General features: G+C 37.4%; 1 protein-coding gene across 19 annotated transcripts in view; it reads right to left on the bottom strand.

Annotated features, from left to right (window-relative positions):
- The window catches only part of MYT1L (myelin transcription factor 1 like), a 307,215-nt gene that overhangs the window by 196,070 nt on the left and 83,441 nt on the right, over positions 1 to 27,704 (bottom strand). For all 19 annotated transcript variants that reach the window (XM_038132858.1, XM_038132859.1, XM_038132860.1 and 16 more), the window contains exon 2: positions 24,496 to 24,610. The gene's annotated coding sequence lies outside the window, so the exon portion shown is untranslated. The remainder of the gene's footprint in view (positions 1 to 24,495; positions 24,611 to 27,704) is intronic.

Raw genomic sequence — 27,704 nt, 5'->3', positions numbered from 1 at the left:
CTGAAAGAAATGAAAGGATGACCAGGCAAGGGAGAAAAAAGGAAGAACAGGCATGGAGCAAATATGGTACACAGGGTCTGTGCAAAGAAGGAATGGGCACAGGAGCTGTTCAGCTCCAGGCAGCAAATGCTCAGTAACAGCTACATGAATGTCACTGCTTTGGTTGCTTTGCAGCTGTTTCCACTGCCGGCAGCCACTGCCTCTTCTCAGCCCTCCCCACGACCAGTTTAGGGAGGGCACCGGTTTCAGGGCCACCACCTGGGTCCCAGCATCCCTACGGTACACAGGCCTCACGAGCAGGCTGCTGGGCATAAGCAGCATCAGGACAGAGGTGACCATCCCATGGCAACACTTCCTGCCTTCCATTTTGCATGTAAATCCAACACATGGCTTACACTCTTCCACTAAATCTCTCTAGGTTACTTCAGTGAGACTAAGGGATGTTAACAGGCAAAATGGACTATAGTTTAATGTGAGAATGAAAAATGTCATGTCAAGTGATAGTAACTACCACAGTTACCTTGATGTTATTTTTAAATAATTCAAAAATATTGCAGGATGAAAGTGTGAAGGAGATATTTTGATTTACTTTAAAAAAATAGGCTTTTTTGAGTCCTCTAAATGCTTTATTCCCAAACATTAATTGCTAAGAGGACAATGTCCAAAAATGGTTGCTAGAGTGGTTTACACATTAATCTGGCCATTCATAACTCCTTCAAGTTTTGGTTGTTCTGCTAAGTCAAAACAAAATTTTATAAATGACATGGGGAACCAGAAAAGCCCACCCCTATGTCTGGCAAATGTTAAATGTAATGCTTTATTTATTCTATGCCATCTTTATCTTTCAACATGAGTCATTAAATCTTCTTTTCTATTTGGAGTCCTCCTGTACACCAACAGTATTTTGATCACTGCATAAAGTAAAGAACTTTACAATATTTTCATCAGAGTATTAGACTCTAAGCACACCACTTATGCACAGAGTAAGAGAATTTGCATTCAAGAACTCTAATATCCTACACTCCGGAAGGTAGTATATTAAGTCACCAGCATTAGCTTCCTTCAGCAGCAGTCCTTCCTTAGCAGGAAGGACTTCCTTTCCTTCCTTCCCTTCCTTTCTTTCCTTCCTTCCTTTCCTTCCTTAGCAGTCTCAGCAGAGAGCCTTACCTCACAAGCTTAATTTTTTTAAAAATTGCAAATAACTTGAACAAGGAAACTGCAAACAAGCCCATCTGGAGATTCCCCCTTTTCACTGGTCTTCTTCCATTAATCTGTGTATAAGAGAAGAGAGGACAAACCTGGACAGAAAGCAATAAAAGGCAATAACGTGCTTGGATTCTGGAACCATTGGAGCCATTATCAACCTGCTCCCATATGATTACATATCCAGTTATTAAGGCCCATTAGTCTTTGCATTAAGTGGTTTAGGTCCAGTGGCAAACAGTGTGGTGAGAAGGAACCCTGGGAATACCCTCTGATACATTACAGCCAGTATGTCACTGAAGTGGCTTGTCTGAAATCCATTCTGTGGATCTGATGGAGGGATTTTGGACCAGAGAAGGCATGAGAAGCAAACTGACAACAAACCAATTTCGGCAACTTTTAGCCACAGCCAAGGAAGGGGCTGAATTTCAGAATCTTAAATGATGCCTTAAGTTTTAGCTTTCATATTTTTCAGATTCTACACTGCATTAGTATATAACTCTGAACTTCATATAGAGTGTTAGCAAGTTCTTCTCACAGTTTAGACAAAACAATCCTTTTCCAGCCTGAGAGCCAAGGACATTGTTGCAGCTTCAGGCTCAAAAAGTGTAAACAACAGCAAATTGAGGAGAGCAAACTGGGAGGATGGGACTTCATAACCTGAAGTGGTAATTGAACAATTAACTCCAATATGTAAGTGGACCAAAACTTATAAAAGTGTGAAAAAGTGTCACCAGTGGTCCATCTTAGGTATAACCTTGGCCAGGATCTTGTACTGCCCAAGGTGTATCCTTTGAAGGCCTTTTTATAAATACCTAATTTATTCATTTAACATTGCCTAGACTCTGTTCTAGGTAGCCTCTCAAGGCATCCTAAAGAAAGAAAAGTAAAACACAATACTAAGAACAAGCTGATCAATATTAAATGGCATGCTGTTTGGCCTAGTGCATAAATTGCTTCCTTTAGATCACAACAGAAAAACCTAATTCCTGATTTTTTTTTTGAATAGACAGCAGTTATCTGTGTGCACAGACAATGCAGCAGAACCCCATCTTGAGTGTCACATCACATGGACAAACAAAATGCTGTGACTTTGTCCTACAGGAATTCCTGGGAGAGAAGTGGGTCAAAACCTAGCAGTAGTCCTTTGCATGAAGAGCCCAGTGTGATCCAGACACCTACATCAGATCGCATCTTACAGCACTGCAGATTGGAAGCTGCTCTCAAACCACTGATGAAAAATGGAAACATGCTCTTCAGTACCCTTTGGAACAGTTTCTTCATGTATAACCAGCTATCCTTACTTTTTGAGGTGGTCTTCAAATGGAGAAAGCAACATTTAAAGAAATTTTAAAATATCAATTTTTGTTTGTCTACAACACTTGACATACTATCAAAGTATGAAGAAAACTACTGAAAAACATCTGTTTGAACTAATTTAATTTCATGTGAAAATTCCCCTTGGTACTTTGCAATAAAATTGTAACTGCTATATGGCAGATTTGTACTAAACAATGTATTATACTAAAATGATGATGATATTTAGGAAACCAAAAAGCTAAAAAGTTTCTGGACATCATAAATACACCATAACATAGGTATGACAAATGTTCTATAAAAATTTCAAGACATGTCTAATAATAGAAATAATTAATTTTAACAAAAATTACAGTGGTATAAATACCCCCTCTTTCCTGCTATGATCACAAGGCCATAGCCATCTATGCCTTGCCTGAGAATAAGCAATGCCATTAGAGAACTGGTGACATATCAGACTTTATGAACTATGTGTAAGACATTAAGTGAAAAGTGAATGTACCCCAGGTTAGCACAACAGAGATGTGTAACTCATACTGAGTGCCACACTCAGGGAATTCCCAAAGTGACCTCACTGACTTCTGATCTCATTCAAGACTAGTATAAATAACAATGCTTTGCCCTTCTCCTCTATGACTTACAGCTAAGAGAAATATGTCTCTGGTCATCCAGGAAAGCACTTTAAGAGGAAAGTCTAAAATGCCTTAGAGCCTAGAGAGCAAAAAACCAGATAGCTGAACACTGTAAATATTGTTCTAACTACTTTAGAAATGAAAGTTGCTTCATTTTTTTTTAATAACCAAAGGCTAAGTGTCAGAAAATTATTGCTTTTAAAATTATCTCAAACATATTTTAACATAAAATATGAAAATCAAAAGATAAGAAATCAAACCTGCGGCTAAAAATATGAATCAGTACCAGACTTTTCACAACTCTCCACAAGTTCTAGAACTTTTCTTGTACTTTTTTCCTTACTTCTTGCATCCAAATGACACAAACTTCCTGCTCAGAATACAACTCAGAGCTAATGGCAAAGCCCCCACCTTAGTGGTTTTAAAACCATCCCCAGCTCTCAGTGTCTCCTGGCAGCAGCAGCTTTCTGTGTGTCTGGCTGCAGCATGGTTCTCGCTTTGATACAGGTCACTAGGCCAAGTCTTCTGTTGGAACCATCGCTGAAATGGCAGCCCTCAGGAATTATGCTGCTGCCAAATTCAGATCAGGGGAGTGAAAAAAACACATTTTCAGATGTCTTAAAAAGCTGATTTTCAACTCCTTGTTCAAATACAGATTCATATTATGGTCAGGATCCTGCTGCCTGATTGTGTCAAGACAGAATGCAACGACAGAACTGCAGCTTCCTTTCATTTTCCTGCACTCAGTATTTCCTCTGAATAGCCCTGAAATAATAACACTTTGTATGCATATTCTACAGTTTGTCTGAGAAATTCAAAATGCTATAAACATCCAGGGACACATTCTGCTCTCTCTGCAGTAGTTAGAGAGCCTCCCTAGCTAAACATTTCCTAACACGCAGAGTAAAGAGGGCACTAATCTGTGGAGTGAGGCACTCAGTCTGACCCTGCACAATGAGGCAGAAAACAGAAATCCATGTCAATGAAACAGAAGCTGTGGGAGTTCATGCAATTTTGCATCTATGGAACAAGCTGCCTATCTCTTTTACTGAAAATTAGTTTGCCCACGCAGCCCTCCTTCTGAGCTTGCCTATGGGCGCCCAGGACTCCAGCTCTTCTTCTGACACTCTGACTTGGCCAAACACAAAGAAGGTTTGGTCAGAGATTAATTAGCTCAGAGAAGAGGTTGTTCTAACAAAGCCCCAAGAGTAATGGGGCAGACCTGGCTGACATCCACTCAGTCTTGACATTAAGCACAGCAAGCCTCCCCATGCAGGCTGATACATGCTCTCAGCATGCAAAATGGATTCACCATCTAAGTACTATGTAGAAATGACACCCTCATTATGTAAATTAAAAAATCCAGAATCGTGATATTAAAAAAAACCCAGTCCTGTCAGTGACAGACCTGAGCCTAAATTTCAATATATGAATACTGCTCTGAGGGTGGATATTTGCTAATGATCACCACAGTGTAATGACTCATAACCATCTGACCTCTGGGACCATTTTCTTATCCTTATGTAGACCTACAGAAATAGCTCCCTTCTGAAATGATCCTGGTTTCTGCACCATTACATGTGATTTTTAAATAGTAAGGTGGGAACAGCAGGTACATTTCCTTGTGAATGTGTGTCAGTAGAGAAAGAATTCATTTGTGTAGTCTGTACAACTCCTCATCAGCTAACCCAATGCCTACAGCTTAGTGCTGCATAAAAGTTGTGCTCCTAATTGCCTTCCCATTTCAGCTAATTCTTTGCTGCATGAGCCAAGCGGGTGTGGAGCCAATTTTCACAGCTTCCAGGGTTTTACACAGCTTTCCACGCTTTAGAACTACAAACTATCCTTTAACTGAATTAAACACTTAAATTTGTTCATAAATGTGGAAAGAATGCACCTGCCTCACTAAGAAAAGGGAACAGATATTGATCTGTAAGTTAGAAACCTCCTCATAGTTTAGTAATAATACTTATAATTTTGATATTTTTTTAATGGGTAATGCTTTTTTGTTTGGTTGGTTAGGGGTTTTTTCAGTTTTGTTTTTGGTTTTTAGGGGTTTTGTTATTTTTTTTTTTCTTTTTCAGAGATTTTGAATATTAACCATTTATGGGGCTTTGAAAGACATAACCAACTGGTGTTCCATACTCTGTATTAAATAACAGGCAGATTTCAGAAGATGTCATTTTGGTTTTATGACAGTAAGTGCATTATGGTACCAGTGTGGTTACACAAAATTAGAGTGATAATTACATATTGAGTATGTACATGGTACTACACTGTTACTTAAAAGTAACACTAAAGTAAGATCTTTCAGTGCTTGCTGTATGGAGTTTGTAACACAGCCCATAATTTTATCCCAAGAAGAGGTAACAAGGATGTGAACATACACACACAAGCACACACAAGAAGAGATAATGTGAATAAATGAATCACAGTGGATATAATTTCATTTTTCTTCCCATTGTTTTTCACATCATTATTCTGTTAGGAAAAAAAATAGTGAAACAAACTAAAAGCAAAAATTCTACAGAGGATCTCATAAAATTTCACATCAGCACAAAAATATTATTATAAAGTAAAGTAAGAGAGGTAGGGGAATAAGGGGGGAACTAATGGGACTTGTAAGCACTAAATGTATAAAAAAAATCTAGTTTATGTGATGCATTAAAGTCAGCCTGAATTATTAAGAGAAACTCCCTTTGTGTCCCTAGGTGCTTTACAATAGTGCAATCCATATGAAAAGTTCTGGATGCTTTGTGCTAGAGTCACAATCGTTGATAAAGCACAAATTTAAGACGACAGGTAAAAGAGGTCTATGTGACTAGGGATTGATAATGGTCCACTGGGCTGTCCACCTTTATGTTACTAGTTCAAATCCAACCCAGTTAAAATAACAGAAGTTCGTGAGGTCTGAGAGCTGTTCAATGGCCCATGTGAAATGAATGCAACGATTTGGACCAGTACCCTGTGGACTAGCAGCCAAATCACAACACTTCCTCTGCCTATTTTTCAGGGTGACTCCTTAGACTTCAACAAAGAGAGGGAAAAAAAAGCCCTAGGAACGCCATCTACCTTCTCTGCAAGCAATAAATATCATAAGCTTAAGGGCATTTACATTTATTACAGAACAGCAATTCATATTGCAGTAGCACCAGCGGACTTTGACTGCTATCAATATGAGCTACGAGCACAGGAAAAGACGTGACTGCCTCTTCAAAAATTCAGGTATTATACTTATGAAAGGACAGAAGAACAAATCAACTCTATGGATTGTATTTATTCCTAATTGCAGCTCTCTATCCCAGCCATGCTACACTGAAGGAAGGCTTTCAGCACCTCTCTCTTCAAGTTCTACAGCTCCAATAGACTACCCTTAGACTACCCTTAGAATAAATGTATCAGTGAGTGATTTTGAAAGCATATTCATACAGACAGGGCATTTACTTACAACCAGATAGATACAGACATAGATATATATATAGATATATAAAAAAATTCTACTACAGCTTTGAAATATTTTCTCGAGACTATTTAAGGCCTTGAAAGTAGTCCTTACTAACAGAAAGCTTAACTTCTGTCTCTATTGCAAGTGCAACAGAGTTTTGGCTCTGCTGCTTTGCAGTACCACACTAGGCAATCTTCAGATCAGCATAACCACATCTGATCACCTTTACTCTAAAACAGATAAACAGATAGAGTACAGCTGAAAGAGACAGTCCCATAAAATATCTCTGATGAAAAAGAAGAAAGTAATCTGTGGGCTTTTAAAACTTAAAACAAAATAAATGTTCATTTTCTTAACATTCTTGGTTTTCTTTGTAGAAGTTTTATCATTCCATTCATACTGTCATTCTCATTAACCATGTGATTTGACGCATTTTTAAGGAAAAAAATTAAATACTTCAAAATTATGTTAGGATAATTTAACTCTTTAGGCTCACTGTGTTCTCATCTCAGTTCTCAGAAGCTTTTAAATATTAAAAGCTTTTCAAAATAAAAACAGTTTGGAGACTGAATTCATGGCCCTGCTCTTTACCTTTCCTCCATCTTGTCTTTCTGACAGCCAGCTGTCTGTCCCAGGGAGCAATACACATATGCTTGGACCATGAAATAATTAAATTTGTATGTTTCAGCACCTATGTGGACTTCTTACCTTGAATTTTGCATTTTTTACTACATTGCTGGCAAAAATGTTGATTTTGGTAAGCTTAGTTTTCAGCCTCATGATTATGAGCAAACACATCAGGTGAACAGTACAAAAATTTTCAGGATCTTGTTTGACTTATGAGGAAAGCAAATTTTTGGTGTGGATTTAATATGGCAATAGGAATCCAAATTTAAACTATTGATTAGTATCTTTAAAAATAAAATTAAAACAAAAACCAAAGCAAGGGTTCCATCCTTATTTTCCCCGTTGTGCAACTATCTACAGTAACACCAAGCTAAATTCACAGATAACAGAAATGATGGAAAAATAATATAGCAGTAACACACATTTGTACATGCTGAGTGCAGCAGAAAGACAAGGATGAAGTTAGAAAATAAAGCTCAACAGTGAAATTTAAGATTTATGAAGCCGACTTCCTGAGATGAGTTTGCCTACCACAACTTTTTCACCTGTTATCCCAATCTCTTATATAAACTACCCTATATTCAAACACATGCACACAACACACAATCTACCCACTCATATATATTATTTGCCTATAAAAAGTATTTTTATCATTATATTGACAAAGATTTCTACTTGAAAATTGCTTGGGACATTGTGCCATGTATTAGAATGTATTTTGTAATATATGGTGCAGATATTCCCTAATAGAACGTCAACAGATCTACTGGTATGAGTTTAAGAACCATAGCTTAGACATGTTACAGAACAAGGAATCTGAGACATTTATACAGAACCTTGATAGGAGAATTTGAAGAGGCCTGAATAGGAACATCTACATTAGTGTCATGACAGAAAAGATGGGGACTAAGAAAACAAGCAGTAATGAGGGACTAAGAGGGAAGCCCTTTTTTGTAACACCTGTCTTGAGCTGTTATTCTAATATCTGGAGTACAGATATAAATCTGGGTTAGCAGCACAGACATGTCTACTGCATTTATTTGTGGATAAGACTGTAGAGCTGATGTGTAAAAGGAGTGGAGAGATGGATCAAAACTAAAAATCCTTAGGACTTTGGCAGAAGTCAGATCAGGAACTTCAAAGGATGAATGAAAGGATAAGGGAGAAAACAAGACAAGAATGGAGCCAAAGATACAAACCATGATGAGATTTAAAGAGATCAAAACTGACAGTGTGAGAGGAGAAGAAAGAATTGGCTAAGAGAGAATCATTAGGTAGTGTTGTGAGAGGGGTTTCAGCTAACAAGAAGCTCAGAAGCCAATTTGAAGGAGTTTACAATAGCACTGGAAATCACCTTCTTTGAACACAACAATGTGAATGCACAAAGAGCAATAATGATCATGCAGCAATGGGAAGGGACAGAGGTAAATACAGTCAGAACGACTTTCTAAGGATTGGGAACGTTAATAAAGACTAATATCCTCTTAAATTATGACTGGAAGGAGCTAGAGAGACATGGTCAAGAAAAAACCAGGAGAAAATGACAGCAAGTGTAAGAGAGGTAAGGAAATAGGGTAAAAAGGGATGACTGTGGAGAAAATGAAGAGTTAGAGAAGACTAGATGAAAAGCATTTACATCTGCATCAAAATACCAGTAGAACAGTATAATATCTAGCTAGCTGTAAAAAAAAAATTAAAAAAAAAAAATAAAACCAAAAAAAACCCACAGTGAGGGCAGAACAGGGTACGCATAAAGATGGAGTCTGTGGAATCTGGAACCTCCATCCTTGGAGATACTGAAAAGCAGTACGAAGCTCCAGGCAATCTGATCTACATCAGAAACTGGCTCTTCTTTGAGAAGCAGGGTACATGATCTTCAGAGATCTGTTCCAACCTGAGTGATTCTCTGTAAGAAGGACAGAAGAGGGGTAGATTGACTGAAGAGATGGAATAATTATTTCACACTTTGTGTGTGATGAAATCATCAGGATTTTAATGTAGCTTGATGTATAATAGGAGCCCTTAGAAGGTACTTTCACATCCAAAAGTGCAGCAAGTACCTAGTGTTGTTTCCAGCAGTGTTCAAAGATAAGCCTCAGCAATGGAGGTGAGATTGCCTACACAAGCAGCTTAGCAGTCTGGCCCTTTAAAAAATCCTAGTCAGTACTAGATGTGTTTTAATGAATGTCAATCACCTTTGAAATCTGACTTCAAGATATCAAGATACGTTGATCCAAACTGGAAATTAAAGGAAACTGATGGAAAAACTAGACCTAAATAACAATTTAATAGATATATTTCCAACAAAATTCTCCCTATTCATGCTTCAGTGGTCAAGAATTAGTAAGAGAAGTATAAAAAGGTTGGAATCCTTTTATCATAGTTGAAAGCAATATGTTTCTGGAAATGTCAGCTCTTCCAAGGACAATAGATTTTTTTTTTTTAATTAATATGAAACATTCCTAAGGTAACAACCACATCCACATTTCAGTGTCTTTTGCCTCTCTGGAAAAGACTAAATAGGCTAACAATATGGGATCTAGATGAATCTTTCATCAAGATTAGGTTCACTCTTTGACACAAGAGACATGTACAATGTGCCACGTGCTCAGATCAAAACCCCAGACTCCATGAGGATTTTGGAAGTTTATAAGAAAGGAAGCATGACAGCAGTGCCAGGAGTGTGCTGTAACGAAAAGTTCAATTTTCCAGGTTATGTAACACTGCGCTCCTTCAAGGAAAGAACAGATGCAGGAGAAAACCTGCATTTCTAAAGACACTTTTGCTGTAAATTGTACCTTACATATGTGTGCTGCCAACCAAAATACATGTTCTGAAGTTTCAATGTCAAATAGCTAAAAGTGTAAACCAGAGACCAGATTCCTGACTATGTAGAAGAAGAGAGTAAGGATCACAACTTCAATGTAAAATCTTTTACAGCAGCATTCATACAGCTAAGAGCAATTTAGGGGTTGCTCTAATCTTTTCCAGATGCTCACATCTATCACAGGATTATAGTTCCTTGGTCATACAATGAGTGTACTCCCTACCAACTATTAAATGTAGGAGAAATGCTCTTCTGGTAAACTGAAGATTCATATTATTTCAAATTAAACATTAAAAATTAAATAAAACTACCATTTCTAATCTCTAGGAACCACTGGTAGAGTTTTACTGCAAGTTTGTAGCAAGTTTTACTGCTGAATATTCAAAAATATATATTTCTCAGAGGTATCCTGTAAAATAAAAAGGTGTCTAAGTAATAACAACATCATGAAAATTAAGTGGCACATGATTTTAATCAAATTAGCAAGCATGGGTGTAGTAAAATGCTGTCTTCCATATTCTGTATCAACACAAAGCTGCTTATTTAGGTAGCAAAAGGCTAATTTTCTGATGTTAACCTCTCTTGCCTTTAGCAACTCAAGAATCAGCACATGACTCTGGCTGAACAAGGAACTTCTCACCAAACCATGCTAAATAAGGAATATTTGCTTTTCAAAGGTTTACCTAAGTACATAGGTTAAAAATATTTAGATTTACCTAAGTACATTTAGGTTAAAAAAGTACTTTAAAATCATCAAGCCAAACCTTAGCCCAGTATTGCCAAGTCCACCACTAAACCATGTCCCTCAATCCCTCATCTTCACATCTTTTAAGTACCTCCAGGTATGGTGACTCAACTACTTACCTTGGCAGCCAGCTAAGGGAAAGGAGAAAGGCAGGTAATGCATGAAGAATACTTCCAGTTGAACACAACCCTTCTGACTGAGGATAATACTCTATTTGTATCAATATGTATTTCATTTTACTTTCCCCAATTTTAGCTTGGTTTGTGCTCATTTACTTATTATGCATCACAGAAATAAAACAGATAATAATGTTCCACATCATTATGGGGTATAAATTCAGTTATGATGGACTCCAAGAATCCTAAAGCTTCTTTGAGAACTGGAAATAGATTTCTATCTTTTACTTTTTAGGAAATTAAAGGAAAGAGCTTTTGGATCTTAGATATCCTTGGCACTGATAAACAGAGTAGTCACTGAGGGAACCACTCACATAAGTAAGGTTGTCAAATCAGGTTTATCATTCTTAATTTTAAAAAATCACTTTACAGATTCAGACCAAAGGAGCAGAAAATTTGGCCTGTTTTTTATTAAAAATGTAAAAGTCTGAACTCAAACATGTTTGTCAGGATAAAAAAGATTCTATAAAGGAATCAGGTTTGTACACACAGGTTTGTACTAACCTAGTTGGAGGACAGCATTTACTAGCTCCTAGAAAATTCATTACTTTTCTATATTGATCATATTCCTGGTCCACAGCTACATTTTAAGCCATGATTTGGCAAGAAATACTGCCAGCATGACACTTTGTCCCATTTTCCTCTACAGTATTTGAAGGAGACTGATTTTGCCTGTCTCCAATCTACTTTGTTTAGAGAAGCCAGTCTTGGTTGCTGTTTTTCTGAGGACTCATTTTCTTGACTGCCAGCTCATAGCAGCTGGGATCTACAAAAGTTCAACTTTCTGGAGAAAGCAGGGATTAGTAGTGCTGCCTTTCGTTGTTGTCCAGTGTGACCTAGCATGGATAGGTCCACAGACCTTAGCCCTACAAAATTGTTCTGAGTTACCTCTACAAAATGCTGAGCTATTTATCATGCCCTGTCTGTCAATATTTAAGATCAGTGTGAATTGGGAACTGCTCAAGGTGCTTAAAGCTGAGTGAGGGGGTTGGTGGCTGTCAAGGCTGTAATTGATCTGGGCTTTACGCATTTTTCGTTTAACCCTTCATAGGAAAACCAGTGAATTTTGACAGCACATAAACCTACATTATTATCCTTAGTGTGATCTGGAAACTGGCCATCCTTTTTTACGCAGGTCTTGCAGCAAGAAAAGAGATTCAACTCACTTCCACAGAAGTTCAATTCTGCTGTTTGAACAATTCCTTCCCAGAAGACAGACAGGTCTTCTTGTAGTAGAATTAACTTGGCATAATTTTTAAACATCTCACCATAGACAGCTATGGAACATGTATCTAAATGCACACACCTTGAGCAACAAAGCAGTGAGGACACAGTAGTATCAACAGAGCTTGCATTTGCCTTGGGCTACCCCAACTACGATGACAAACAGGACATTGTAAAGCATAATGAGTACAGGCATGGTCAGTGCCAAGCTGTTTCTCTCTATTACAACTAAGCTCTTCCTAACTCCAGAAATAATTCCTCTTGAGTTAAGAACATGCCATTCAGATCAAAGAATTATTTCACATGACTAAAAGACTCCTGCTGTGAAAACAGATGTAAATTTTTTTCTTCCCCATAGACTAGTTATATATTTGCTCTAAATATGACTATTACTTCATTCATCTTGTCATTGGTGCATGCACTCTCAATGCCTCGGCACCTTCATGCAGCCCAGAAGATCCTTTACACTAACTTGGGGCAAACTGTTCAAAGAGACCAGCTACCACGTACAATGTGCAAATCTAAAGTATAAGGGCAAGAAAGAGGGAATTCTGGAGGAAAAGGAGCAATGCTGAAATATGAGCAGTAGTGGGGAGCTGTGAGAAAGGTAATACAAACCATGAAAGTATGAACATTACTTAAGGGGAGGGGAAGATAGAACAAGGAGGAGAACTGCGCAAACAAAGGTTTGGAAAAATTCAGTTGTCTTAGGTTTAAAACTTCCCAACCCATCAATGACAGTTCTTATATGAGACATACCATCAGTATTACAGTACTCATACTCATACAAGCTGTAATACTACAATAGGTTGAGAATAATTAATTTTTCCTTCTTTCTATGGTATCTGTGAAGCAACTATATTAATATCTGTGAGACAGTGCTATTCCTATTTTATTGGTTAGGAACTGCGTCACAGAGAGACAAGAACAGACCAATGTGAGCAAGGCAGGGAACTGAGAACAAATCTCCCATAATTATTCTAACAAATCCAACCATCATTATCATCTTGCCCCAAATCCAATATCCTTGCCCTAATTTAAAATATTTCCCACTGATTACATTATGAAGTTTAGGCTGTTTTGGCATCTATTTCCCCCCAATCTTTTATTGATAATGAGCACTTCCAAGTTTCTTTCCAGGAAAAGAATAAGGCATCAAGATGACAAAGCAAAGTGCAATGGAGTAAAAAAGCCAGAAACTGAAAGAAGCACAGGGCAGTACTGTGAGGCTTCTAAAATACTGGGCATTCTGAAAGCATGGAAATTAAATACAATAATTTAAAAAATGCCAAGTGAGTTTTTTCCAGTGCAACCTTGTTTCCTTTTACATGGGATACCACTTTTCACATGAAGATGTTAGTTTCAGTCCCACTCGGAGCTGGTTAGAAATTCTAAAGATATTTCAAAAGTTATGCAAAGCTTTACAACTTATGAAGGACAGAGACAAATGCACCATTGTGTGTATTTTAAATTCAAGTTCCAATAATGAGTAGGCCTTCTTCAGCTATAGAGTGATTCAAGAGTATGCAGCCTATGTTAAGCAAGATTACACTAGATAAACCAGGGATCCCTTCTGCATTCAAATTTTACATGAGTGTGCAGTAAGTAAACTGAACAGTATCTGGCCCTATACAATTCCCACAAATTATTATTGCAGCTTTTTTCTGCATAGACTCTGTCCAAGTTATTACATTACATTAACATTCTGCTGAAGACATTAACCTGCCAAGTTGTTACCGGGATGTGTCGAGAGGGGCATCTATAACTCAAATAACTGGTAGGTTTAATTTCAATGCTGAATTCTGGGGTTGTGTCGGAACCCAGGACTCTCCTCTGGGTGCCCTGGATGCCAGAGCCGCTGGCAGGGGGCTCTGAGACCCTGGCATGCAGCCAAAGACACACGTGGGGTTTCGATCTTAGCCCATGGAGCAAATTACTAACTCTGTATGAAGAATTACAAGCCACACACACACAAAAGTTTAGATAGCATAGTAGAGATAATCACGAAGTAAAGGGTAGGATTTCTGAGTGCTGTACAGGGGGGTTTTAAGCCTTGTACGCAGGGGTCCAAGTTTTGTACATGGGGGTCAGGAGTTCTAAGATGGAGGGACTTGGGTGTGCCCTGTCCTCTTTCTTTCTCCTTCCTAACCTCCATGTCTTTGGTGGTGTTGGCACTCACAGATTGGTTTAGAGTAGAAAGTCACCATTCAATATAGATAGTAGGTATTGGAGAAAAAGCATAAACATGTAGTACGTAATATATGATATAAAAGATAGCACCAGCCCCCTGGGAGGGCAGAGAGTGTGCCTTTGTCTGAGCTGCTGAACGGGCCACAGCAGTTCAGGGAGAAGAATCTTGTAGATAACCAGCAATAAACAACCTTGAGAACAGACAACAGAAGACTACTGAGTCTTTCTTCGAAGGCACGGGTTGGAGGAGGGACTTTTCCATCTTTTGGGGTCGCCCCAATCCGGGGGTGAAACCCCACAGGGTTGCACCCATGCAACATCCCAAAAGTCTGGTTTCACCTAGCAGAAACTATCTGGGTTCAAGATTGATGATCAGATAAAGTATGACCAGCAATGGAGGAAAAAAAGCAGAAATGCCTAAGTGGAAGTAGACATGATAGGAATCCAGCAGGACCAGAAAAGTTTGCCTGGACTAGGATCAGGTCTTGAGTATCAGTCATGGGTGCATTCCTTCTGTCTCCTAAATTAAGATTTAGGTCCAAATTTTCAGCAAAGAAATTAGGCTTATGCAACATTGTCCTAGAATGAGCAGAGGCTCTGCTCTCAAATTAACAATGATATTTACAAATATCAAAAGAGTTCTATCAGTTCCCTACTGCCCAAAGGAAAATGAAGCAGCAGACAGGAAAAATAAGGGAAGAGCCAACATTTCATAGCAGTATTTGGAACAAGAGTGCAAAGAAACAAATGATAGATGGTTGGAGGCACAGAAACTGAAAACACAGCTTGTCAATGGAGTTCTGGCTGGAGAGCCAGTGGGAATGAGAAAGATGTACCCAAGCCCGGAGATCCAGCCCCAGAGGAATGAGGGATGAAGACAAACACACAACTGACTGTAGAAAGGTACTGAAGACAGGAGGTAAAGAACAAGTACTTAGACTATGCTTATGGTAAAAAAAAGAACATGGGACAAGAAGCCAGTGGGGCAGTAAGAAATAGAACTGTTGTCCTTAGGACACAGAACTGGGTTATACTCAGAGTTTTGACAGACAGTGAACAGGGGTCATTGAGAACTGAACAGAGAATCAATAATGACTGAAACCTCTTTTTGGGTCTTCTGGAAACCAAATTTCAGTTTCTCATGATTTCTGTGCCATCAGAAAATACCCGTCCAGTCGGATGGTAGTGAAAGTAAGTATTTTGCATCTTACCCCTTCAGCAGTAGTCTTTGCAGAATATTAATCCATGCAACTTGTTTAACAGAAGAAGGGTACAACATTGTGTGGGCGATTTTAGGGTTCCAAGCATCTCACAATTCAGACAGGGGTCGAGACATTCTCAGAAGTTTCTATTTTAAAATGGTGTGTACTCATTATCTTTCCCTCTGTCTCTATTTTCGTCTCTCTTTCTCACACAGACATATTTTCAAAAAACTTTTTTAACATGACCAAATCTAGAAAAAAGGTGCCAGGTTGCCTATATAACCAAATTTTCTCTCATCTTGTGAATGAGCATGGAGAGTAATGGCATGACTCATACCTATTGTTACCAGAACACACCTGCCTCATACAGTGCACAAGACGGCCTTGCTGCAAGGATGAATCACAACTGTGTACTGTAGGTGGTTCACTTGGTAAAGAATTTTGGAGAAATGCACTAAAAAATGGGACCACAACACAACAAGAACAAGAATAATCAGAGTAACTGGATGTCAGTCTAGAAAGCAGGATTCTGTTTCTCCTTGAGATAAAGTTTCCTTTATAGTAATTCAAACCAGCTTTTTCACAAGTGGTCACTGAAAGTATATTCTTCACTTTCCGTGTGATTCACTAAGAGGAGGCATTTGAATTTGCAGAAGAGATGAATGTTCAGAGACATACATAGCTGTAGACAAGAAGAACTAAGTTGGAAAAGTTTCATGTGACAGTATGAGTCAAGGCTTTTGGACCTCAGCAGCTCAGGATGATCCTGTAGATTAGTGGCAGTTTTTGAACACAGCATCCTGGGCCGTGATTCCCTGGCCATAAAATTGGAGTCATACTGTCTGCCAATCTCAGAGGCCTGCAGTAATGCTAATTTAACATCTGCTCATCACTTTGGCACTATCGTGATACTAGGAAAATCCCAAAATGCAAATTAATAGTAATTAATAACTATGTCTCCAGAGCAAGGCTTAAATATTGTATAGTAAAACAAGGTGTGGGGCCGCAGAAACAACAATGTCATGAAAACAAAATATGGAACTGCTGCTCATTAAGCAACTATCATATATTCTGTGAAGTGAAAGAGGAGAAGATTTTGTAAGAAAAAACAATATGTGATCATGTAATTAAAGAAGTCTTCACAATGCATATGCATGGGGGAGAATAAATTAATTTGCTTTAACAAAGTTAATTCTGGCACATATTAGCTTTAGTGTTTGGGTTATTTAATGCATATTTTCCACACACAATATGAAATATAGTGTGTGCTTTATGAAGATCCATTAAATAACTGAGATCTGAATAAAGGACATATATTAGTCATCTGTATTATATTCATCCAGTTCAAAACAGAGTTTACTTTTGGAATGCAATGTTGGAATGAGTTATAACAACTGGAATATAGGAATGACTATTTTATTACCAATTATTCTTATTTTCTAGAGAAAGATTGGATTTCAGCCAAAAACTTCCTTTAACATCATAAATTGTAAAATAAGCAGGTTAGAAGGCATCTTCTATGTATTAAGCCACAACACAGTGCTTCCTGCAGTCGACCATTGTTCCTTAAAGTACATGAATTCAAGACAAAATTTATGAATTATTCTCATAAGTAAAGAGTACATTCCAACTCCATGAAGTTCAAGAGATGTAGAGCCAATACATGGCTCTTTTTATCAGTCCTGCTCAAGCACATACAACTGGAAGCCAAATCAAACCTTTGCCTCCATTTTTTAATATGGATGTGACTTTCTCTTTGTGAAAACCACACGCTCTTTGTGTACATATGGGTAGATATATGTATCTGTATATCTGTCTGATCAATTAAGTGGCTTTCATTTGCAATATTCTGTTCCTTAAGAATGACTGTGTCTCTCACACCAGTATATTTAATCAGAGGTCATACTTTGTAATATGAGCTCATTCTTTACTTTCTCTTGCACTCAAAGATATGACCTATCACATTTGTAATATATTACAAATTATTTAAGGTAGAACCTCAGTTTCAAAAGATGCTTCCTGGTTTTGTTTCTGTGTGCACTGCCTGGGTTACCAGGGCTAAGTTATGTGTCTTACTGATGAACAGGCAGACAGCATTGAAGATTTTGTTTCTCTAATCTCTTATATAAAGAACAGAGAGCCAGCTCACTGGGTACTTCAGACCACACACTGAACCATCTAATACATCTTACCTCTTAAATTTTAGCTTCCTTCACTCTGCATTCATAAACAAATTTTAAGATAAAGTGCTTGTTACCATCAAAATAGTTTTTCACCCTGAAAATTTTAGCACATGGGTACTTCACTACAAACTACAGCAGTCATGATTCCTGTCATAACTGTCAAACTATAGCAATCACAATTCCTCTGTCTGAGCTGTAGAACCCATTGCTCCCTCAAGAGAGGAAAAAGAGGGACAGGAACCAATCTCTTCTCTCTGGTGACCAGTGACAGGACCTGAGGGAATGGTTTGGAGCTGTACCGGGGAGGTTCAGGTTGGATACTCACAAAAGGTTCTGGAACACTGGAACAGGCTTTTTAACAGGCTCTCCATATAAGTGGTCACAGCACCAAGCCTGACTGAACTCAAGAATATGGACAAAGCTCTCATGCACATGATGTGACTCTTGGCATGGTCCTGTGCAGGGCCAGGAATTGGAGTTTGATGATCCCTGTGGGTCGCTATCAAACCAGAATACTCTGATTCAATGATAATTACTATCCCTTATCTTTTAGAAACTTCTAGATATCTTACACAATATACAATCAGCAGCAGATATGGAAAGGTCTACAGAACTAGGATTTAAAAATTAAATACAATATTTAAAATGCATGCAAAATTTCTCAGCTGCTTTTGTAGATCATTTTCACCCCTGACTCCATATCAATATGAGATATATATTTTATTTGATTGATCTTATTCTGCATACCAAACACAGAGTACCAACTATTTCCATGTTTCTCACAATTTTACAGTGCATTTTGCAAGTTCAAGTCCACTTAGCACAGTCCTGGTATTGCTGTCTTTAAAGTTAAATGCAACTGTTTAATAAGGACTTTTGAATCTTGATCTAAAGCAAATAGTTTTCAGGTTGATCAAACAAACACCTTCCACAGCTATGAGTCTACCTTTAACAGTAAGGTCACAGAATCACAGGAAGACTTGGCTTGGAAGGGACCTTAAAGAAAGATAATTTCATTCCAAAACCCCTCCCATTGGCAGGGTTCCCACCCACTAGACCAGGTTAATCAGAGCCTCATCCAGCTTGGCCTTGAACATCTCTAAGCATCCACAGCATCTCTGGGCAACCTGGTCAGTGATATAGTATTTTACCTAAATTAATTTTACAACACTTGCACTTGAGGATAAAGTGGTTTTAGAATATTTGAACTAACAAAGCAATTTTTATTTTGTTTATGCATTTGAAATTACCATAAATGAGGACAGCTAAATGCTATGACTCTGAAAGATATGGGAAATGAGGCAGATATCTAGTCAACATTTGTATGTGATTCAACTTAAGTTCATGTTTTTATCTATGGAATATTTTGTAATTCTTTTCCCACTTTCTTTTGAAAACTATGCCATCTATTTAAGTACCAAAATACAGATTTTGGCCAAAGTGCCTCACTACCTTAACACAACTAATCTGCTGCAAGGCAAAAATTAGAACACTGGTCTTCTAACTTTAAGTTTCTTGCTTCATCTCAGACAGTTCTACGCACTTTGTTTCTGAAGCCTGAGGGGTTTTTGCTTTTATTTACTGAAGTACATTTGAGATTTGAGATTATTTTTGGCATCTTTGCACTGGGTCATGAAACAGCATGTTTTGGCACCTGCTAGCCTCACTAGCAATCTGCTTACTCCAGGCTGTCATCCTTGTGCTACTCCTGGGCATGCATCTGACAAAAGTCTTGCAGGTTTGCTTGGATCTGGAGTTTTGCAAACAATGGGAGAAGAGCAGCATATGAAAAAGCTTCATTGGTGTTTAGGTGAGTTTCCATTTGCTGATTTTGTATTTTAAATATATAATAAATAAAGCTGTTCATTCTTGTATGTTGCATTTCATTCTTTATGGTTGATACAACCAAACACAAACCAAAATGAAGATCCTTTCTGCAAAACTCATTTGTTAGCACTTAAAAATATTCATTGTTGAGACTTTCATGGACATTTGCACTAACCACCTCATCTACTGGGGCATTTAGTGAAACTCTGGCACTAACAGTAATGATTATTATGAAGGACTAATTTAAATTAGTCTACTGCCTTAAATTAAATCCATGACTTCTCTTTCTCCTTGAAGAGGTTGCTCATTGAGAAAAAATTATCTGGTGCTGAAATGGTTCACAAGAAGTAACCAAAACCATGGTGAAACCACATACATACAGATTATTAACAGGGACTAGCAAAAAAATTTTGCTACTGTAGAACCAGTAAATCACTGATGATAAATAAATACAAATTACCTTGTCACAAAATTCAGTCTACTCAATCATCACACCTTAAATATTAAGTTAGGAGAAGGAGGGAGTGTAATTTTTTTTTAATTTATCATCTTATGGGTATGACTATGAACATGCACTCAGCGCAGTGAAACCACAAGCTCTGAAGAAAAGGGTGCTTCCTGAAGAGTAGGATTTTTTCCTCTGACTTTGAACTCTGACTTAGTTCCTACAGACATAAAATTCATTTCACTTAACTTTAGATAAGTGCAATATAGGCATCAACATCCATACTGATCCCTAGGTTTCCTTTATTGTCTCTAGTAAGGAATGTGCTATTGTACAGTCTGATTCATCTGACCTACTTAGATGTCTACCTTCCGAGGAGATGAATCATGCCCTAAAAGTGTCTATTTCTCTCCATTGACTAGAAAGGCAGCCTAGCCAAAGATAATTTAGATAGAAAAGACATTACATTAGGACAGATAAATTTCACCCCAGAAGCTATGAAAGGAGCAAAACAGGAGTGAATGCTATTTTCAGCAATATTTAACTTCTGTATGATTTTGAAATAGAAATCCATCCACAAGGTCATGTGGGGACAATACTACTGAGAGCTGCTGAGCAGCACAGACTGGTCTCTCCCAAACCATAGGGGAGCAACTCCCTCATGAAATGTGCAAGGTGAACATGAAATGATAGTATCTACTCCCTCTACACCTTTACAAAAATATTCACAAGAGAGGAAACTTTTAGAGTGCACTGCTTTCTTTAAATGTTGTTTGCAATAAAATTAATATGGAGTTAAAAACTGTATTTGTATTTCTGCACAGAAAGGACTGCTGAACTTATAATATTCTGTTCATAGCTTTGTCTTCCTGCCACACTTTTAAAAACAGTTTCTTTCTAGCTTTGACTGGCTACAAAACATGCACCTTCTCTTGGCTTTAGCTACTTACTGGATAAAAATCTTAATAGTTTTTATCATATTCCTTTCCTTAACATTCTTCAATGCACTGAAGGTGAATGAAGTGCTGTAAAAATGCACTTCTGCGTCTCTTCTGTCTCAGTACATGAAAGTCTTTTTTTTATGTAGACTCATTAATAAAAGCTTTATTTCTACTGCATAAGAAGCATAGTTCTGACCTAACTAAACCGTGACCCAAATTCTACTTGACCAATGAAGTCTTTTTCTGAACTTCACTTGGCTTTCAAATTAGTCCTCTTTCTTCCTTAGCTTGAGAATGAATACTTCAGTTAGAGCAATACACAGCCATTCATCTGCAGTGGAAGAAGGCAAAATCTGCCTAAGGGTGCTAAGATTTCTTTTGCCCACCGAAAGTCAGTACCCAGTATTGATAAGGACAAAAGAATCATTTAAGATCACATAACAAAACTAAGTTAGTGGCAGTAACTACAAACTAATCAAAATAATGCTACATGATAACCCTTCTACAGAAAACTAAGTAGGAGAAAAGAAGGGATTCAACATTAAGAAGATGTAATGATCTAGCAAATTTTTTTTTGCCTCTTCTAATCAAATTACTCCAATAGTTTCTAAATATTTGCTAAAAAAACAGTCAGCTCTATCATAATCAGATTTCTCTTAAAAACATTTTTACTTATGTGGTGTACTCCCCTTAGTCTGGGATTGAGATATATATACATAGCTGCTAGTGCAGTGAAGAGAGACCATGATCTTTCATAGTGGGTTTAATTTGATTTTATAACCCAACCAATTTTCAGGATGATTTAGGGATTAGATGTTCTGTCAGGCTGAGCTATGTATCCAATAAAGCACATGAATATTTTTTTTCTAATTTTTACTGGTGATATGCCCCTGCCCTGGCATTTTTACCTTTAAGGTCACATGTTCTCTTTGACATGCTAACATCAGCAGCAGCCCAAGACCAATCAGTGGGCTGGGCCATGCAATAAAACAGCCATGCCTGCTCACAGGAGCAGAGATGCTGCCTACAAACTGCAATTTAAACATCCTACTGCCTCATTTTTGAAACCATTTAAGTCTGGAAAGACACAGAGAAAAAAAGCACAATTTTATGTGACGATTCCTACTACTTACATTTATAGTCACAATTTATAAACTCCAAATTTAGCAACATATGACACTTTGATTGATGAACTTTGCTTTTTCAGAAGGTTGTACTAGGAAGACTTACACTGCCAAGAACTAACATGAACTCATCACCATGACAGTATCTTTGTAACTTTCTACCTGAACTAACATCAAGCATTACTTTGCTTTGTGCATCCCTGCCATTCCATCAACGCCTTCACACAGGGCAGTATGACAGAGAAGTATACAGAATTCACTTCAGCTAATGAGGGGGGTAAGGATTTCTGACTACTCAATTATTTAAGGGGGGGTAACTAAGATGCCATAAACAAGAAGAACACATGATTCTGCTTCAAAAGCAGAGGAATTATGGTCAAACCCTGATCCTTGGGTTGCGCTGAATGTTGATCAATACTTAGCTAAATGTCTTGTAGAAAATTTGTGGCATAGGCAAAACCTGAACTCATCTTTCCCAACTCTAAGCTAATTCGCTAATTAATGGGCCAGATTTTTCTCATTCCCTGAGGCACCATAGAACAAGTAGAAGTAATATATTGCTGGCTAAGAAAAATGTTGCATACCAGAGATTCCTACATTGCCTAATTAGGGTTGCTTTACTATGCCTTTTCACTGCCATGGCAGGGTAAACTGGATATAGAAGCAAGCGTAAAATCCCTAATCTGTGATACTGTCCTCTCTGGGTCGGAATCCTGTAAAGGACCAGAATATCCCTTCAAGAAATAAAGTAACTATAATAAAAATGCTTAAGATGCTGCACCTTTCATTGGGTCCATAATTTATTACAAGATGAAGCTTAACAGAAGGCACAGAATGATGTTTCTGTCTGTTATCAGCTGAAGTGAGCAATTCTCATAAACACCATTCACACAGAAAAGTCAGTTTACATGGGCTTTTCTAGCATTAGTTTCTAAATTTCAAACTGATTTAATGATCTATAGGATGCACAACGGTTGTATGTCAGCCATGTCAGGTCTCTGAGATGTCAAGATGAACACATTAAAATGTGTGCATCTGATAATCTCTGCAGATAAAAAAAAAAATCAAGCTTTAGATACATTTTATCTAAAAGAAAATGGCAAAAAGCAAGTTTTGAAGTAAGCTCTTGCAGCATTGCAAGAGTCAATATGAAAAATTATGTTTGCAAAATACCAAATGTAGGAAGGTAAATATTTCAATTTAGGCTCTGGGGCTGCTGGTATCTTCTTATGAGTTTTCTCTCTCTTTGTGTTGGGGCAGGACTGATTTATTTTTTCACCCCTAAGTCCATGTTCCTTAACTGTCTTGTTTTGTAGAAGACTCTACAACAGAAAGATCCTTTCATTAATCCATTTAAATTCCTCATGTACATCCTCTCACATCTCAAACTTCAAAACTATTTTCTTCAGCAGTCCTCCAGTAAGCGCTACACAGATTCCTCAGGATCCCAAACTACAGCACAAGAAGTTCCATGAGCTCAGCCTGAGCTGAGAATCCCTTTAATCATGCCCCGCATATTCTCATAAAGGTCTGTGATAAACGGTCCTCCAACAGCTGCTCAGCATGGAATCTGATACCAGACTTCTGAACTTCTGGACAATGTACAGATTTTCCAAATAAAAAATCAGTAGAAGAAAAACTATTCAAGAAAAAAAACTCTCTGATGAATACCAAGGGAATACCATCTATTTTCTCTATATTCCACATACATGGAATGCAAATATATCCAGCATTTTAAACAAGTTTGCAAGCAACGCTTACGAAAAATGCATTCCTTAAAACTAAAATGGATTTTATCACTACTAGCCTCTGAATTCACTTCATCCACATTTTGAACACTTACACACTCAATTTATATACTCATTTTTCATACCAGCATATGAGAACTACTGTGATTGCATGGAGATAGTAGGATGACAATAGGGAAAGTCACACTTTATTAATAAATATATATATATACACAGTGAAAGAAATAGCAAGTTTTCCAACCTGTCCACCCTGCGCATCTGACTCTACTGTTCCTGTTTAATGAAATAAAATTTCCTATTTATTTGAAACTAATTAGTACCACCTTTTTGATTTCAGAGTATAAAGGATTCCAGTGCATTCAGGTCCAAAAGGATTCAGGCACTCATTCCTGTTCTTTGTAACTTCAGCAGCAAGAATAATATATGCATCATCTAATTTAACTGCAAATGACTCTTTTAGCATGAATTGTCTGTTTAAAGATAATGCACAGCAGAATTCTTAACTGCATCCCAGAAGTCATGCAGCACCAGGCAGATAAGATCACAGTGGTTACCAGGGGTGGCAAATGGGAAAAGCACTACAGGAAATGAACTCTTGTCAATAATCTCAAGAGAGTGCTATATTTAGGTCAATTGTACCTGAAATCGTTTGGTGGGGTAATTGCTCTTTGGTACAGACTCTGCTCTCTGAGCCTGTCAGAGTGCTTGTAGGTCCTCTGGATTGAATTCACCAATTTTCTTCCAGACTCATTTTCTAAAAATAAAAACAAACAAACAAACAATTTAATGAAGGACAGCAAGCTTACCAGAACACAGAAAATCACTCACACGTTATTTCAGATCTTAAAAATATGCTTTCAATGAATGCGTTTAATAAAAAAACATGTTTCAATATCCAACTGATTGCCTCAATCTTCTAGAACAGAAATTTATTCAATTATTCAGATTTTTTTATTTGGGCCTCCAAAGACTTCCCAGATCTACTGAATACCTACAGCAATTTAGAGCACTTTTGTGATCAGTTAATAGGCAATGCAAAATCAGAACTGTTCTTAAATCTTATGGTGCATCCTAGTGCAACATTATTCTAGCTTTAATTCAGGCTGAGTCCTCATTTGAAAATATGGCTTATTGTTTAATAATTTAAGATGGTTCATTCATGTGTACTGAGGAATGTGGTAAACTCAGTTTTAGGAATCCAATCTTATGAGACATATACTGACCTTTTACATCAATTAGCTGGATTAAAACAGATACCAAAAAACAGCACCTAGTCATTCTGTCTTATGATTTCATAGAAGAAATATTTTGCTTTGATAGCACAGTCGCCAGCAGAATTATTCCTTCTGTATATTACAGTGTAAGTATTAACTGGACGAATTTTAAAGACAGATGAATTCTTAAAGAAAAGAATTCTTAAAGTAAAGAATTTTAAAGCCTCCTTTATCAGCTATTCAGCATGCATTTACAGACAGATACAGCATCATATCTGTAGTCATTACTTAGTGCTTGTGATTAGTGTCTATTGTGATTAAAGAAAATGTCATGATGCAACTATACTGCTGAAGAATATACATGTACTTTTTATTTTAAAAAATATTACAAAGGGAATAAGATACACTACTGAAAGCTACAGTAGGTGCATCAGTTATTTTTGCTATTGTTTCTTGTGAAGAACTTCAAATTCAAAGATACTCATTAAACAGAGTAGATGGCAATAACAGACGAAGTGTTAATGGGGCAGCAGTGGAGTGTGTCAGGAAAATGAAGAGACCCTGAGGGGCTCACCATGCTGTTTATGCTCAGCTAAATTCAGCAGCATTACCATAAATCCTCTAAAAGATACTCTACTCAACTCCTTATTTGCTACTTTTTAGGCAAGGAAATATTCTATGAGATTAGAGGATGGTACTCTTTCCTATTAAACAAACTTTGCATGTAAATAGACTAAATATTTACATGCAATTGCTGTTAATTTTTTTACAATTGTATAAAAAACAAAGAGAGGGTATATTAATCTTCAAAATAATGTGGGAATCTAGATGAAAATTTCTGAAATCATACCCAAGAATAGAGCCTTTAAACAAAAGAATCATCATTTCTCTCATAAAATTCTTCCATAATTTAAAGACCGAGGTTCAATACTAATTTTTCAAATGCATAATTCAACTAGATAAAATAAAATTATGCATCAACCAAAAAACTTTTCTTGAGAGTTCAAAATTCTTGATTTCTAGTTAGCTGTTGTTGTTTTTTTTTAATTTTTATTTTAAGGTGGCATTCTGAGGGAGTAAATTAATCTTAGGAAATATACATAAACCATTAATTCCAAAAATGTACTGATTAAAAAGAAGTATGTTATAAGCACTTCTGCATGCATCTTCATGGTGACCTTATTGTGCCTTTGATCTTAGAACAAAACTTTACCTACATAAGCATAGGTGGATTTATTGTTAAGGAGAAAACAGCTGCAACACACTGTGTAACTTCAACTGTAAACAAAAATTCATGTAAGAAATCATAATCTATAGAAGAAAGGTCATAGCAAAACTGCAAAAGGCTCCACGGAGTCTCCAGCAGCACCAAGGACAGCGGCCGCCGCTGGCTGCAGCGGCGACGCGCACCGCGTGTGCTCACCGTGCCAGAACAACCTGCTCAGTTTGAGACATGTCTAAAAACCAAACTAAGGGGTGAGGATTTTTCACAGTCTTCTCCCAATGCCATCATTTTGAGGTCTACCTACAACTTTTAATTATTGGAAACAATGAGAACTAACAGATCTGAAAACTGGTTATTGAAGGACAAGGCCTTGGGCTCTGACAAACTGGTTTCCACTATGTGCTCTTGACCCTCCACTTCAAAACCAAAGATCTGATATCCAAAAGCAGTCATGTGTTTTGGGATTACCGTTTTGCATATGTAAATCTTCGCATGGGGAATACTATTCAGAGCCTGCCTCAATACCAAATGCTTGGCAAGTGCACACACAGACATAGGTGACTTGCTTGCCACTGAGAATATTGAAAAATAAAGTCCCCATAGTTATCCATTCCTATTCTACTAATGATAATAATGCTTTGTTTCAGGAACCCAAAAAACCATTCCGTTACCCTTGCAGAAGTAGAAATAGGGTACTTGTAAGATGCAGAAGTACAGATTCTCCTCACTGCTTAACACCCAAACAAACCACATTTAAAATACAGCTTAAATGTCATGGGCTCTGAGATGCCCTAAGCGATGCACTTCACAAGTGAATGGCAAAAACAACTGGAATGGATACTTTATCCTTATAAGCAGTGGATATTTTAGTAGCAGACAAGAAAATTCTCAGAAAAAGGTTACATTCTGACTGATGCTGAGAACCGGCAATTCCCAGAAAGGTCATGAAGAGCCCCCAGTTCTTATTATCCCTGAAGTTATGGGAAAAAACCTGAACCACTAAAGTAAAATCACAAGAAAGTGTCCAGCTCTCATGCAAATACTGCCTGCCTTTAAGGGGTTGTATGCTTCCTGTAGTGTATTTCAACACCGGTGGTCACTTGAGTTATTTCTGGCAATAATTTGCTTTAGTGCTGTTTTTTTTTAAGGCAAGATGAAATAATTACAACTACTTCAAATACTCTGATAGTGTTTTTAAAAAATTACTTAAATATTTTATCTCATATTAGGATTTATGAGGTTATTTGTGATTATCAACAGATTTGGGCAATTAACAGTTTTACATTAATTTAAAGGCAGTAAAGTCATGCTTCTGATTATTCAGAGTAAAGTATAAATAAAAATACATGGGCCTAGTCCCACTACTGCTGACATTAGACAAACATCTGTCTCACTTTTCAGTGGAAATA

This window comes from Motacilla alba, chromosome 3 (assembly GCF_015832195.1).
Source record: "Motacilla alba alba isolate MOTALB_02 chromosome 3, Motacilla_alba_V1.0_pri, whole genome shotgun sequence".
In the NCBI taxonomy this organism is placed as follows: domain Eukaryota; kingdom Metazoa; phylum Chordata; class Aves; order Passeriformes; family Motacillidae; genus Motacilla; species Motacilla alba.
The sequence above is the reverse complement of the archived record's forward strand: the minus strand, read 5'-3'. Positions and strand labels throughout refer to the sequence as shown.